Source organism: Peromyscus californicus, unplaced genomic scaffold (genome assembly GCF_007827085.1).
Source record: "Peromyscus californicus insignis strain IS unplaced genomic scaffold, ASM782708v3 Scaffold_7__1_contigs__length_154581171, whole genome shotgun sequence".
Classification (NCBI taxonomy): domain Eukaryota; kingdom Metazoa; phylum Chordata; class Mammalia; order Rodentia; family Cricetidae; genus Peromyscus; species Peromyscus californicus.
Window position 1 is genome coordinate 47,979,462 of NW_026294595.1, and position 15,273 is coordinate 47,994,734.

A 15,273-nucleotide genomic window follows, 5' to 3' on the forward strand; every position below is an offset into this window, starting at 1 on the left:
AGATGAAGTGTACAGCTTTTCTGTCTGGTGTCTCTCAACATAATTATTTTAATAGTCACATGGTTACATTTTCTTGTGTGAATGTATCACACTTTATCCCTTCAACTGTTGATGGGCATTTGCATTTCCCCCTTTTTGCTATACTACTTCCATGAACATTCATATACAAGTCTTTGTATGGACATATGCCATCCATAGTCTTTGTTACATACCTATGACCGTATAAGACATGTTAATAAATGTACACTCTTTCTGGTTGTTTCGTCTTTTGTATGCCGGGGATCAAGCCTAGAGCGTCACACATGCTAGGCAAGCACTCTACCTCAGCCCCTCTTTCTGGGTTTTAAGAGCAAGCTTAGTCTGCAGATTGTATCATAAAGGACATAGGACATAGGACAGGAAGGAAGTTAAGAGACCTGATATTAATGTCAGCGAGCAAAAAAGGAAAATCTTTATTTCAACCTTCCCATCTATAACAATGAGGTTAGAGTCACTGGGCAACTCCTACCAATTCCAGGACTTCAGCTCAGAGTTCAGTTCCTCATAAACTGTTAAAAAAAAAAAAAAGAAAAGAAAAGAAAAGAAAAAAAAGCCAGACAGGCAAGGTGCCTGACATCTTTAATCCCAGGACTTGAAAGGTTGAGTCAGGAGGATTGCTTTGAGTACCAGGGTAGACTGGACTACATTGTCCAGAGCCATAATTGACCTTTATGCCAACTGAGTAGGGTCTTATGTGGTGTGGGTTTTTTTAATGGTGACTAGAGGAACACAACACATACATAAACATGTTACTTCAGTGATATTTTGCTGTGGCTGCTGCCTGAGAAGGACAATTACATATTCCTTTCTTGCCTTCTTGTAGTTTATAATAAAGATAGCACTCACCAACTTCTACAGAAGCCTCTTCCAGTAATAAGGAACTAATCAGAAAAACGAGCTTGGCTTACAAATGGAATGCCAGGCATCATCTAAATTCATGCTTTCAAAAACTACCAAAAGGTAATGATAGAATTTTCATACTATGTTACAGTAAGTAAAAGGTGGATATGATCTCTATTTGTAAGTTTATTTTAAAAAAATGACTAGAAGGATACACCTCAAAAAGTTAATAACTAGTGTAGGTTGTGAGATTATATAATTGATGTTTCTACCTCTGTCCTTCCCCAAATTGTGTACAATAAATTGCATATTTTTTATTTCTTTTATGTGCATTGGTGTTTTGTCTGTGAGGATGTCTGATTTCCTGGAACTGTGAGCTGCCATGTGGGTGCTGGGAATTGAACTCAGGTCCTCTGGAAGAGCAGCCAGTGCTCTTAACCGCTGAGCCATCTCTCCAGCCTCCAAATTATATATTTTTATATTCAGGAAAAGTTCATTAAATGACTTTTAAGTCATTTAAGCATAAAATGTCTCTAGACAACAGTTATATAAATGGGTAATTTTATAAGCAGTATACAGTGATGCCCACTCACACTCCCAGCTCCTTGGTAACTGAAGCAGGAGGAATAAGAGTCCAAGGCCAGCTGGGTCACATATTCAAGAATCTGTCTTGAGGGGGCTGGAGAGAGAGATGGCTCAGTGGTTAAGAGAACTTGGTTGCTCTTCCAGAGGTACTGAGTTCAAAACCCACATGATGGTTCACAGCCATCTAGAGTGAGATCTGATTCCCTCTTCTGGCATAAAGTCATACATAGAGATAGAGCACTTAGATACATAAATAAATAAATATTTTTAAAAAAAGAATTTGGCCAGGCGGTGGTGGCGCACGCCTTTAATCCCAGCACTGGGGAGGCAGAGGCAGGTGGATCTCTGTTAGTTCAAGGCCAGCCTGGTCTACAGAGTGAGATCCAGGACAGGCTCCAAAGCTACACAGAGAAACCCTGTCTCGAAAAACCAAAAATAAATAAATAAATAAAAGAATCTGTCTTGCCGGGCGGTGGTGGCGCACGCCTTTAATCCCAGCACTCGGGAGGCAGAGCCAGGCGGATCTCTGTGAGTTCGAGGCCAGCCTGGTCTCCAAAGCGAGTTCCAGGAAAGGCGCAAAGCTACACAGAGAAACCCTGTCTCAAAAAAAACCAAAAAAAAAAAAAAAAAAAAAAAGAATCTGTCTTGAAAATGTGTGTGATAATTTAACATAATTATGCCAAATAGGTAAAAATGTATAAATGGTTAAGTTCACCATGCATGTACCTCACACATTTGTTAATACATGGGCATAAAAAAATGTCTGATGGATGGCTACATTAACAAAATAGATTGCATGACAGGAAAAAAAATACAGAAATGACAGGAGAACCCAAATTCAAACTGAAGGGGACATCTGCCACTGAGGGTGGAAAGAGAGATCTCAAGAGCAAAGACACATGGCCGGTAGGTTCTTCGGGCAGTCTTCCTGGCTGAAATATTCCTAGAGTGGGAGAGAGCTTATGAACATGGGTGTTAGTATAGCAAGTAAGAGAAGGCATGGACCCTTCCTGGAAAGAACAGGGAAGAGAGAAAAGGAGGCCCCGCTGCTGGGCACTTCGTTGGCTGGGTCCTGGAGCCTCTAGAGCGGTATCCAGCCCAGACCAAGGGTTCTGTTGGTTTTGTGGAACAAATGGGTGATGAGGCTCAATAGAGAGCTGAGGGAGCATAGCAGGAGAGGTCTCCAGGGTCTCCTGAGGGAAGGTCATACATAGCAGGAGAGGTCTCCAAGGGTCTCCTGAGGGAAGGTCATATACAGCAAGTGGAGACCTGAGCCCTCATCTACAGTGGCTCTAATTTACACCTATGTCTATTAGACTCTTCTTTTTGTATTTAGAAGTAAAATTATTTTAAAAGGATCCAATATTAGAGATGTAAAAAATACATTTCATATCTCTTAATATTTGATTCCTTCTCAATTCAAATGGAAAAAAGTAATTCCTGTGCCATTTGAACCCTTTTCCCCAAGCCAGCAACACATGAGCCAAATTGAACGATGTCCTTTGGAAGTATTTCATTCAGTCGGAGAGAGGAGCCGTTCATGTCCCCCTGAGCACTGACTGCCTCGGTTCCCACCCAAGTGGCCCGCGGGGTCAGAGCTGAAGTTTCAAATCAGCTATGGTGGGGCTATTCCCACCTGCAAAGTAAACAAAAGCCACAAGCCCGCTTCCTCTCACCACCAGAGCTGGTTATTAAGCCTCAGCCAGCAGACCACTGATCCCTTAGCATATTCATCATGGTCCTCTGTCTTCCATTCCTTCGCATTGCCTAAGACTCAGTAAGGACAAGGACCCTGGTCTGTCATGCTTACAACTCTGTTTCCAGAATCTGGCACCTGCCTGGCATACGGTTAGTGTTATATATTTGTTGAGCCAATGTGTTCTACACATAACTAGTCAGCAAGCCCTTGAGCTCCCTGGGCTAGCCTCATAATCATCCGGGTTGTCCACCAAGCAGAGGCAGGAAGAGAAGTGTTGTACTGCCCCTCCCCCTCCCCCGCTCTTCACCGACTAACGTTTGTGGTTTGATAAAGTTCACTGACCTTGTCAAGGGTTGCAAAGCACTAGGAAGGCAGAGGCGCTGCAGCTCTCTGGGAGTTTGAGCCAGCCTGGTCTACATAGTGAGTTCCAGGACAGCCAGGGCTATGGAGAGACACACTGTGTCAAAAAAAGAAAAAAAGAGAAAGAAAGGAAAGAGAAACCAAAAGAAAGAAAAGAAAAGAAAAAGAAACCAGTTATGGAAAAATGAAGTCAGTTTTATTTCATTTATAAAATAAAAATTTTGAATGAACTGTCCTTACATTAAGAATTATGATTATTTGATATTTGAATTTAACTGAGCATCCTGGGCTTTAATTGGCTAAATCTGGCAGTACCAGCCCTTTTGAGTCCATAAATTAGTACCCAGTAAAGTTGAAGATAGGATGACTTGGCAATTCCATTCCAAATAGATACCACAGGAATCCTTGCTCCTGTGCACCGGGAGATAAGAATGTGCTCCGCGTAATTGTTTGCAGTAGCCCTAAACAGAAAACCACCCAAAAGTCCACCAACAAGAGAATGGAGCCGGTGTGGTGGCCTTTAATCCGAGTACTCAAGCCAGTCTGATCCACAAATCCAGTTCCAGGATAACTAGGGCTACCCAGGGAAACCCTGTCTCAAAACCAACCAATCAAACAAACAAACCCAAGAGAACAGATGGAGTACTGAATATTCACACAGAGAGACACTACACAAAGATCGGAATGCTCACAAACAGGACGCTGGTTAAGAAGAGCAGGTGAGAGGTGACAGCTACTTAGAAGGCTGATGTAGAAAAGTCTCTTGAGCTCAGAAGTCTGGAGTCAGCCACACAGAGCCAGCTCAAGAAGAGAGAGGCTAGAGAGATGGCTGGGTGGCAAGAGAACGCACAGCTCTTCCAGAGGACCCAAGTTCAGTTCCCCAGCACCCACACGGGGTGGCTTGCAGCTGATCGTAAATCCAGCACCAGAGAATCTGATGCAGCCCCACCCCAAACATACAAAGAAATTTAAATTAAAGAAAAAAAACTTTGAAAAAAGAAAAGAGCCTCAGGTGATGGCATTTGTCCTTAATCCCAGCACTAGGAAGGCAGAGGCAGATGAATTTCTGTGAATTCGAGGCCAGCCTGGTCCGCAGGGAGTGTTTGAGGACAGTCAGAGCTACCTAGTGAAACGCTGTCTCAAAAAACCAAAATAAACAAATCCATAAAATGAAAAATAAATGAAAATTAAAAATCAAAAGAAAAAGAAACCAGTTACAGAAAAATAAGATCAGTTTGACTTCATTTATAAAACATCAAAACCTTAAGGACTAAATATTATATTGTTCATAGATAAATACGTGATTGTCATGGTTAACCTTGGCTGTCAACTTGATTGGATCTGGCACTGACTGTAATGGTATTTCTTGGAAGGATGACTTGAAGTAGGTGGACCCTCCCCAAGAGTAGGTATCCGTGTATAAATAGTGCGGAGTAGTGCTGCTGTTCCCTGCCCCCTTCACTTCTCCCTGGTGAGTGCTTCTACCATCTTGCTGCCACTGCTGCTACCATCTTTCACTGAAATCAGAGCCAGCTTCATGTAGTCCAATGTAGGACTAACAGTAATTCTGCAGGCCTTCTGGATAAACTTGGATTACTGAGGCATCTAGTCTCATGGAATGAACAGCTAGCTGTAGGGTTCTCAGCTTCTGCAGGATGCAGACAGTTGTTGGTCTACTCAGCCAGAACTGTGGAAGGTAATCTGATAAGTAGTTTTATAATGAATATTCATTCTAACTGTTCTGTGCTTCTAAATAACCCTGCCTAATACAGTGGTTAAACTAAAAAGGAAAAAAACAAAATGGGAGTGAGAAGCCAAAAGGAGAGGTTTACCTCTATCACTGAATAGGTTAGAGAGGATCATGGGGAACCATTGTGCCATCAAATGCCTCAATGAAGCCATATTTAAGTTAGATGAAAATATAGAAGTGTGTTTGATTTCCCCCCCTTAAATTGGCATACATATATGTATGAAGCATTACATAATGAATATCAAGGAAATGAGATGTACTGAGCCTTCTTCCTTATCAAAGGGAAGGTAAATGTCAGTAGATCTTCTTTCACACAGACTTAGCTTACCTTTTGGCTCTTTTCTTTATCCAGCTATATACAAAGATTGGAGCCCTGGTGTAGCTGGAGAATTTTTCTCCAGCTCCCACCACCAAGTCCCGCCAGTCCCAGAGCCCACTTATAAAACAAACACACAGACTCTTACATTATTTAAACTGCTTGGCCATTAGCTCAGGCCTATCATTGTCTAGCTCTCACTCTTCTATTCAGCCCATTTCTATTAATCTTTACTTTGCCACATGGCTCGTGGCTTACTGGTACTTTACATCTTCCTTGTCTTGGCGGTGGCTCCAGCCGGTCTCCCTTTCCTTCCTCCTTCCTCAATTCTCCTCTCTCCTTGTCCCGCCTATACTTCCTGCCTGGTCACTGGCCAATCAGTGCTTTATTTATATCGAGCGATATCCACAGCACCCTTGGGACTCCTGTTTGTAAGTGGAGTTTTCCGATCCCAACCTCCAGCTCCAAAATAATCACAGAGGCTTAACTACAAATGCTTGGCTGATAGCTCAGGCTTGTTACTAACTAGCTCTTACAACTTAACCATGGTCTTTACCTCTATTCCATTTTGTAAGTCCAACTCATTCCGCATCTGGCTGGTGACTCCTAATTCCGCCCTTCTCCTTCCCAGCATTCTCAGTTTGGCTCTCTCGCCTAACCTTATTCTGTTCAGCTATTGGCCAGTCAGCTTCTTTAATGAACCAATCATAGGAACAAATATTCACAGTGTACAAAGGGATTATCCCACAGCATTTCCCACTTTTGTATAATTAAAAAGGAAAGTTTTAACTTTAGCATAGTAAAAATTATATGCAACAAAAAGTTATCAAGCCAAGTGGTGGTGACACACACCTTTAATCCCAGCACTCGGGAGGCAGAATCAGGTGGATCTCTGTGAACTCGAGGCCAGCCTGGTCTACAGAACAAGATCCAGGACAGGCACCAAAACTACAGAGAGAAACTCACCCCCCCCAAAAAAAAGAGTTATCAAGTAAGAATTACAGTTACAATATCCAGTCTATTTGTATTTGGCAAAAATAGAGAAAACACTCTATTATCTATCCTATTTTGGTGAGTCCAAAGTTTTATATACCTAATTTGCTTTTTATCATAACTAAGGAAAACTGTAAGTTAACTATTTAGTCTTTAACTCCATCAAAGACCCCAGAAGGGTGAAATGTTACCTAATGACAAGGACATCAGGCTGCCTGGACAGTCACCCAAAGTTCCTCTGCAACATTGGGACATCCAACTCTGGCCTACAGGCCTAGCATATCTGACAGACTTTCCTGTGAAGCAGGGAATTCTGAAAGACTGTCCTACCTTGTCTTGGCAAAGTTTGGCAGTCACTTTCTTCAGTGCCCTGCTGGTCCAGTTTGGACAGTATCTGCTGTGGGATGGTCTTTCTATATGCTGTGAATATATATTGCTACTATTGGTTAATAAAGAAGCTGTTTTGGCCTATGACAGCAAAAGATATAGCCAGGCAGGAAATCCAAGAGAGATATAGGGAGAAGAAATCAGAGAGATGCTGCAGCTTCCAGGGGAGCAAGATGTAATAGAACACAGGTAAAGCCACGAGACACGTGGTGATACATAGATTAATAGAAATGGGTTAATTTAAGATGTAATAGCTAGCAATAAGCCTGAGACACAGACCAAACAGTTTGTTATTCATAGTAAGCCTCTAAATGATTATTTTATAAAAACAGCTGCTGCCTGCGTGGGACTGGATGAGACCGATAAACTTCAGTCTACAAGTATCTGTCAGCAATTGAGGCAAGGGCAGTTTCTTTGCCCATATGGCTAGCTTTTGCCATACAGAAAACAAACTCCATATGGAGTTTCTTCGATGCCCATCATATTCTCTGAAGTAGACTGGTGATGGCAGGAGCAGATGTGTCTCACTGCCATGAAAAGCCTTAGGTTATTAGACACATTAAATGCCATATCTTGTAAGTCTTTGAAGAACATCTATTTATCTAGATATATCTATGTATGACCTTGAAAACATACCTAACATGACTATAAGTTTGACTATTATAGATGACTATTAATCTGTATTTCTTAATTATACATTACATTTTTAAATGAGTTGTATAAGCACAATATCCTAAGTAAGAGTAGAAACGTACAATATAACAAAATTAACTTTAAATTTGTATCAATAAACCAAAATCCATACTAATGTAAAATATTTAAGACTAGTATCTACTTCCAGAATCTACTTTTAGTTTAAAAGATTCGATAATCTGCCGGGCGGTGGTGGCGCACGCCTTTAATCCCAGCACTCGGGAGGCAGAGCCAGGCAGATCTCTGTGAGTTCGAGGCCAGCCTGGGCTACCAAGCGAGTTCCAGGAAAGGCACAAAGCTACAAAGGGAAACCCTGTCTCGAAAAAACCAAAAAAAAAAAAAAAAAAAAAAAGATACGATAATCTACCCTTTCATCTTATCATTTCTATATCCCCCCTTTTTCTTTTCAGAAAGAGATCCTTGAATCTGATACCCTTTGTTTGTCTTTTTTCTTGACCATTACCAATAACAACTTGCAACCCCCCCCCTTAAATGCTAATAAATATCCATAACCCATCTTTTGGGAATGTGGAATGTAATTCTTTTGACTGCTTCCTGTTGATCATGGGTGCTGTTATCTTTGGTGGACACTGAGAAAATTCAGGATTATGGTCAAGTCCTGGCTGGAGTATTCTGTGAGGCTGGACCATCTCCGCCAGCAGCCTTGAAGCTGTTCTGGATAAAGAGTTCTGAGGAGACTGTAACAGGGGCATTTTGATATGCTGGATCACTTGGGCCATCTGTTTTCATTAATGTTTGGTCCCCTTGTTCTGAAAATACATAAACTTTAAAGGTAACATACGTATTTGCATCAATATAAAGACTGCATTATACACAAGTCAGCCAAAGATGATTTTTTGTTATGTATTTGAGCAGGTAAAATATACATCACATGTCTTATACTTCTTTTAAGTTTATTCCTTTATGTCTGCAGTCAGGATTTCAGGGGGTCTTCCTTGATCAAACCTGATTTTCTTTAACCCAGAATTAATCTACAGCCTCTCATTTCCTGTGGAAATAAAAGCATAACCTCTTCCACAAAGTAACACATCTTTTGACTTAAATTTTGAAGTCAAGATATTTTTAAAATATATAGGTTGGTTAAATCTAGCAGTTTTCATAATCCAGTGTCTCTTAGCCAAAAAATTCAAAGACAACACAATAACATACAGGATCCAGATGCTCTGTGTATGTCCCATCTTTACGTGGCTTATTATTTTTTTTACAATATTCCTTTTTTTAAGGACTTTCTCTATTTTTTTCTTTTCTCTCCCAAGCTTACATATATTTTTAAACACACTGTAACCCATTTAGAGATTTTTTTCTGTCTAAATCTATCTTCACTGTGTATCTGTAACCTTTTCTGTCTGCATGAGCAAAACCCCTAAACCTGCCATGCAGCATGTGGCTGGGAGATGCCTTTCTGTACTATGGCCTGTGTGAAAGACTGCAGGAATCCACTATGTGGCTTAGCTAATGGCATGCTGGCAGTTGCCAGGAGATGCGCCTCTGTACCGCATCAGGTATGAGATACAAGACTAGGAAGTTGCATCTGGTCCTGTTTCTGTGCATTTAGAATCTTTTTTTAAAAAAAGCTTTCTCAGACTTTATATGGATGTATGTAGCTCTGGATGTTGAGCACCATTTGTAGGTGGAGTTTTCCTGTCCTAAACTCTAGCTCCAAAATAACCACATAGAGGCTTAATATTAATTACAAATGCTCAGCCAATAGCTCAGACTTGTTACTAACTACCTCTTACAACTTAATCTATGTGGTACCCTGAGGCTCTCTGTCTCATTTTGTGTATTCAACTCATTCTGAGTCTGGTTGGCAACTCCTAACTCAGCCCTTCTCTTTCCCAGCATTCTCAGTTAGGCTCTCCCACCTAACCTTATTTTGTTCAGCTATTGGCCAGTCAGCTTCTGTATTAAACCAATCACAGAGACCAATATTCACAGTGTTCAAAGGAATTATTCCACCGCACCTGTTCTCCCATCTCAATAAGATGCCTCAATCGTACAAAGGACTCTATTCATGTTGAATTCTGAAGCACACTCATTTCAAATATGAGTGGGTTTGTTCTACCTGCACTGTGTGATTCACAAAGCCCCTGCTTGAAGGTTCAGGCTTCCACATCCTTTATAAGGATTGTTCTAGAAGGGGATGGAGAGATGGCTCCATGGTTAAAAGCACTAGCTACTCTTCAAGAGGACCTGGGTTTGAGTCCCAGGACCTGAAATCATCTATAGCTTCAATCCCAGGGAATCTAACTTCCTTTTTTGACCTGCACAGGCTCCAGGCACACATGGTACACAGACATGCATACAGGCAAAATATCCAAACATATAAAATAATAATAAATAATATACAAATAATACATATAATATAATGAAATATATGAATTTTTTTCAAAAAAAGATTATTCCAGAGTTTGCACATGATAGGTTGGGTTAGTGACTAGGATGTAGCTCAGTGGTAGAGCCCTTGCCTGACATGCCCACGGCCCTGGTTTGATATGGGGTCACACCTTCTCTGACCCCTCTAGCAATAGAAATGCTTTTTCCCATCTGTCAGTTCACTGGAGTTGAGAGAACCAAAGTTCATACACAACAAAGAACTGGAACTACAAGATTCTCAAAATGGATTCACTTCATCTGATATTAAAAGATCATAACCGACTTTAGAACAGTATGTTCCCCTCCCATAGAGTGCCCTGCAAGCCGCCCTCCAAGGACACCAGGACTACACAGTGTTTGCAGATACAAAGCGCAGCAAACTGACACCGCATGGTTTAACAAAGCATGTCCATTTGAAAAATAAAGGAGAAAATATATTAAATCAACTTCATGCCCCTGTTGTTAGTTACTCAGGCTCATTCTAAAGTTGGTTGATTAAACCAAAATACAAATGCATCACACTGTGGGGGTGGGCGGGAATCCCCCAAGTCTTATACTAGCTCATCTCTGTTCAAGGTCCTGAATTCAATCTTTTTTTTTTAAGATGATATCTTTCCCTAGCTGGCTTTGAACTTTGAACTCTTGGACTCGATCCTCCTGACGCAGACTGAAATAGCTGAGACCACAGGTGAATATACCACAGTGCCTGCTTCAACAACTGCATCTTAATACATAGCAAAGATGACAAGAAACATTGTCCCAGTTTTTGTCAACTTGACACAGACCTAGACATATGTGAGAAGAGGAAATCCCAGTAGATTGATCTGTGGGCATGTCTGTGGGAGTTGTCTTCTTAATTGCTGGTGGATGTGGGTGGGAGGGTCCAGCCCACTATTGACGGTGCCATTCGCGGGCTGGGGGATCCTGCACTGTATAGGAGAGGTAGCTCAGCAACCTAAGAAAGCAAGTCCGAAAGCAGTATTCCTCCATGTTTCTGCTTCAGTTCTGGCCTCCAGGTTTCTGCCTTGAGTTCCTACTCCGGCTTCCCTTGGTGAGGGACTCTGACTTCGGAGAGGTAATAAACTCTTTTCCTCCCCAAGTTGAGTTTGGTCATGGTGTTCATCGCAGCAACAGAGGCTAAAGTGGGACACGTATGTAACCACAGATATATTTAGAGACTCTGGATTAATGCAGGAATGTCAAATGTTACTGAGAACCCCTCCCCACCCTGATCCTCCTGCTCCTCTCTCAGAGAAGCAGTCCAAACGCTCATAAAGTAAGAGAGAGGCGTCTGTGCCGCAAGCGACAGTTTGTCCTTGGATGTGGTGCAGGTTAGAAGTGTAAGTTCAGTTTTAAAAATTCATCTAATGGCGGATTTCAAAGAAAAAAATAAGAGAAGGAATTAGAAAAGGTAACCTGACACCATGGTTCTCCGTTTGTTTTTTTTTCCCTCCACACCCAGGAAATAAATCTGTTGTTATAATTACTCAATAAGAAAATGGAAAGAAATATTAAAACAACCTTCTTATTAACATGAGTAGAAATGAATGGTGCTTTCTTGTGGGGAGGAGAGGGAAAAACCAATGTCTTAAAAATAATAAACACACAATGAATTTTCTTCAGCTGCTGCTTTGTCGGAGTCCTCAGGCTAACGTTTTTCCTACGGGGCTGGTGTCCACTGTGGGCACTTGGTGAAGGCACTTGTTTGCAAATGACTTACACCCTTTGTAGTCCCCGGTCTTGCAAACAGTTATAGACTAATAAACACTTGTAGGAAATATTTGCTGGGCACCCGCTGAGGGCAAAGTATTTTGTCTAGTGCCCTGGGAATGCAGAGATGGGTCACGTGATGCCAGATGGGCGCTGTGGATAGGTGAATGAGAGAGTTCAGAGGCTCGTATTTGAAGCTTCCTAAATGAGGAAAAAATTCAGCTGGGCCTTGAAAAATATCAGTGCAATCTAGATCATTTCTTTTTTCAAAATCCAACACTTCTCCACTGGAGTCTGGGTCTACTCCACTCACTGATCAAAGGTCCTATCTTTCATTACATTTTTTGGTTTTATGTAGTCCTGAAATCTTCAATCTTTGTAGTTTTTTTTCTTACCTTTTTAAAAACTTTATTCAGAGGCCTTACCACACTTTCAAATCTCCTCTAGAAATGTATCTTTAAAATATCTAGTGCCTTCCCTTCTATCTATGCAACAAAAATAGGAAAGATTGAGAGAGGACAAGGACATGAGTGGTAAGATGTAGTGTTCCTCCATGAAACTAAGTCACTTAACTACTCAAAATACAGAGAAGAAACCTTCTAATTAAGTTAAATAAAGCATTAGTTTTATTGGTGATCAAAAAAGCGTATCAGGAACATTCTCCCATGGGTTTGACATAATTTGATGAATCATAACATCATGACTCACTGAATCATAAAAAGAACTCATGATTTGGAAGATTGGAGTTGGAAAGTGTTGATGGGAATGTCTAAGACATGTTAGCTGGGAGACAGTTAATAAAAACACTAATAATGAGAAGTGATTTGGTGATGTTAAGTCTAAAATGCTAACAACATGATCATAATGTAGTATAATACAATATTTATACAATATGCAGTATACTAAATGTTAATATATTGGGATTGTATTTATTTTTTATTTTAATTTGTGTTTATATATGGGTGCTTTGCCTACATATATGTCTGTGCACCATCATGTGCCTGGTACCTTTGAAGGCCAGAAGAGGATGTCAGATCCCCTGAACTAGAGTTCCAGGTGGTTGTGAGTCACTATGTGGGTGCTGAGAATTGATGCCAGGTTCCCTAGAAGAAAAGCTAGAACTCTTAACCAATGAGCCATTTCTTAGACCCCTAAATTGTATTTATAATGGTGGGATTTCTTTTGGGAGCAATTTAGCAATATGGATCAAGACTTCTTTTAAAAAGTTGGGTGTAGTGGTATACACCTTTAATCCTAGTGCTGGCAAGGCAAAGGCAGGCAGATTTCTGTGAGTTTGAGGCCAGGTTGGCCCACACAAAGAGTTTCAGGGCAGTCAGAGCTACGTAGTGAGACCCTCTTTAAAATATTTTTTTTTAATTATCATTTTTTTTAAGTTACTTGATCCCGTGAGTTTGAAGACTAGCCTGGATAACACAGCAAATAAGACTCTGTGCATGTGTGTTGTGGGGGTTATGTATCATTTACCTATTTACCTGTCTATCTATCACAGTCTTCAAATTTTTCAGACTTACTTATTTTATATGTATGAATGCTTTGCTGGATGTCTTTGCATGCACCAGACGCAAGCCTGGGGCCCAAGGAGGTCATAAGAAGGCATTGTATCCCCTGAAACTGAAATTATTGGTGATTGTGAACTGCCGTGCAAGTTCTGGAAATAGAACCTGGGTCTTCTGCAAGACGAGCAAGTGTTCTTAATCAGTGAGTCATCTTTCTCGACCCTCTATCATGGTCTTAATCTATAACAAGTACATAATAAAGAGATCAAAAGGAAGTAGACCCCACAGAGCTGTTTTCATAGTGGAGCACAATGATGGTAGGCTTTTGTTGCTGACTTTTGTATTTTTCAGTATTTTACAAACTTTTTTTTTACCAGAACAGCAATTACTTTATGTAGAGAAAAAAAATGCTGTGGTTCTTTTTTGTTTGTTTGGATTTGCCACCCAAGATTAATTAATAAAGAACAGCAAAAAGAAGGGTTATGAGAAGCTAGTGGGGGGAAAAACAAGACAAAACATGGTGCTTCCTTTTCTACAAAGAAGTAGAAGTCATTTGGGTTTTTTATTGGTATGATCAAATAAACAAAGAAAGAATTTATGAAAAGCTCCCAGGAACTTGCTAGCAGATCAGAGGAAAGTCCACCTTCCAAAATCCCGGGAGATAAGAGCGAAGGAAAGCAAAGTCTGTAGAAGACGCAACCGACGTGAAAAGAAACAGCAGGCACACACGAAAACAGCGACAAAACCGTCAGCGGGAGACCGAGCATGATAAATTTAGTTATTAAATTTAGATTCCCTATTAATAGAAAAAGCCTCTCAGATTGTGTTAAAAATTAAATCCAATACTTTGCCGCTGCTCATAAAAAATGCATCCAAATAAAACAACACCGAAACACCGCAAAGACGGCAATAGGTAAAAATGTAGCGAGTTCGCGAGCTGGCAACAAGTTCAAGATTACAGCGCCAGTAAATCAAAAGAGAATTTAAAGCCAGAAATCTGGAAAAGGGATCTTCGTTTGTAGACATTAGACATACTCGCACAAAAGACAAATGGCAATTGTCACAATTCACAGAATGGAAAACATGGTTAGCTCATCATGAGAGTGAGGGAGAGCCAGTGAGTGCCTGGGTGTGTCTCGTTTCCCAAACGGGAAGAACACTGTGCTTCCTTTCAGTGAGCGAAGTGGGGCCTGCTATGAGATACAGGCAACTGAACGTGAGAGAATGATGCTGTGTCCCTCAGGCCAAGGACCATCATCCTCTTCTTCTGTTAGCAGGAGAGCTCACGTAACTGGTAAAGAGATGAAAGGGGCCAGAATCTCTCCATCACTGCACAGACAGCATTTCCTGCTACAACGTGGCACACTTGCACTGACTTTGCGTATGTATAAAGGATCCTGGATTGCATTCAGCCTCTGACGTTTTTGCCCCTCTTTTGCTCTTGTGGTATAGCCTATTCTACCTTGATTCTTACTGCCCAAAGAACCAAGAAAAGGAAAAACAAAACAAAAAAACAAGAAAAATACTGTGTTCTGTTTAATGAGTTGGAAAAACTTATGGGAGAAAATAATCATTTCAATAACAAGGTTGTGTGAGATGATAACCACATGGAAACATACCATCCAGATGGATTGTGGGCATCTCTAAATGTTAAAATATGAGTTCAAGGCCAGCCTGGTCTATATAGCAAGTTCCAGGAAAGCCAGGGCTACATAGAGATACCCTGTCTAAAAAAAAAATAAAATAATATAAATAATAAATACAAAGTTTTTAAAAGAAAATACAGTAAAAACATTGTCATGGCCATGACTAGGTTAGGCAAAGATTTCTTTATGTGTTTTGCTTTGTTTTAGACAGGCTATCTAATTCTCCAGTCCTGGCTGACCGGGCCGTACTTTCTAGACCAGGCTGGTTTTGCATTCCTCTAGCAGGCAATCTGCCTGCCTCAGTCTCTCAAGTGCTGGGATTACAAGGGTGAGCAAGCATG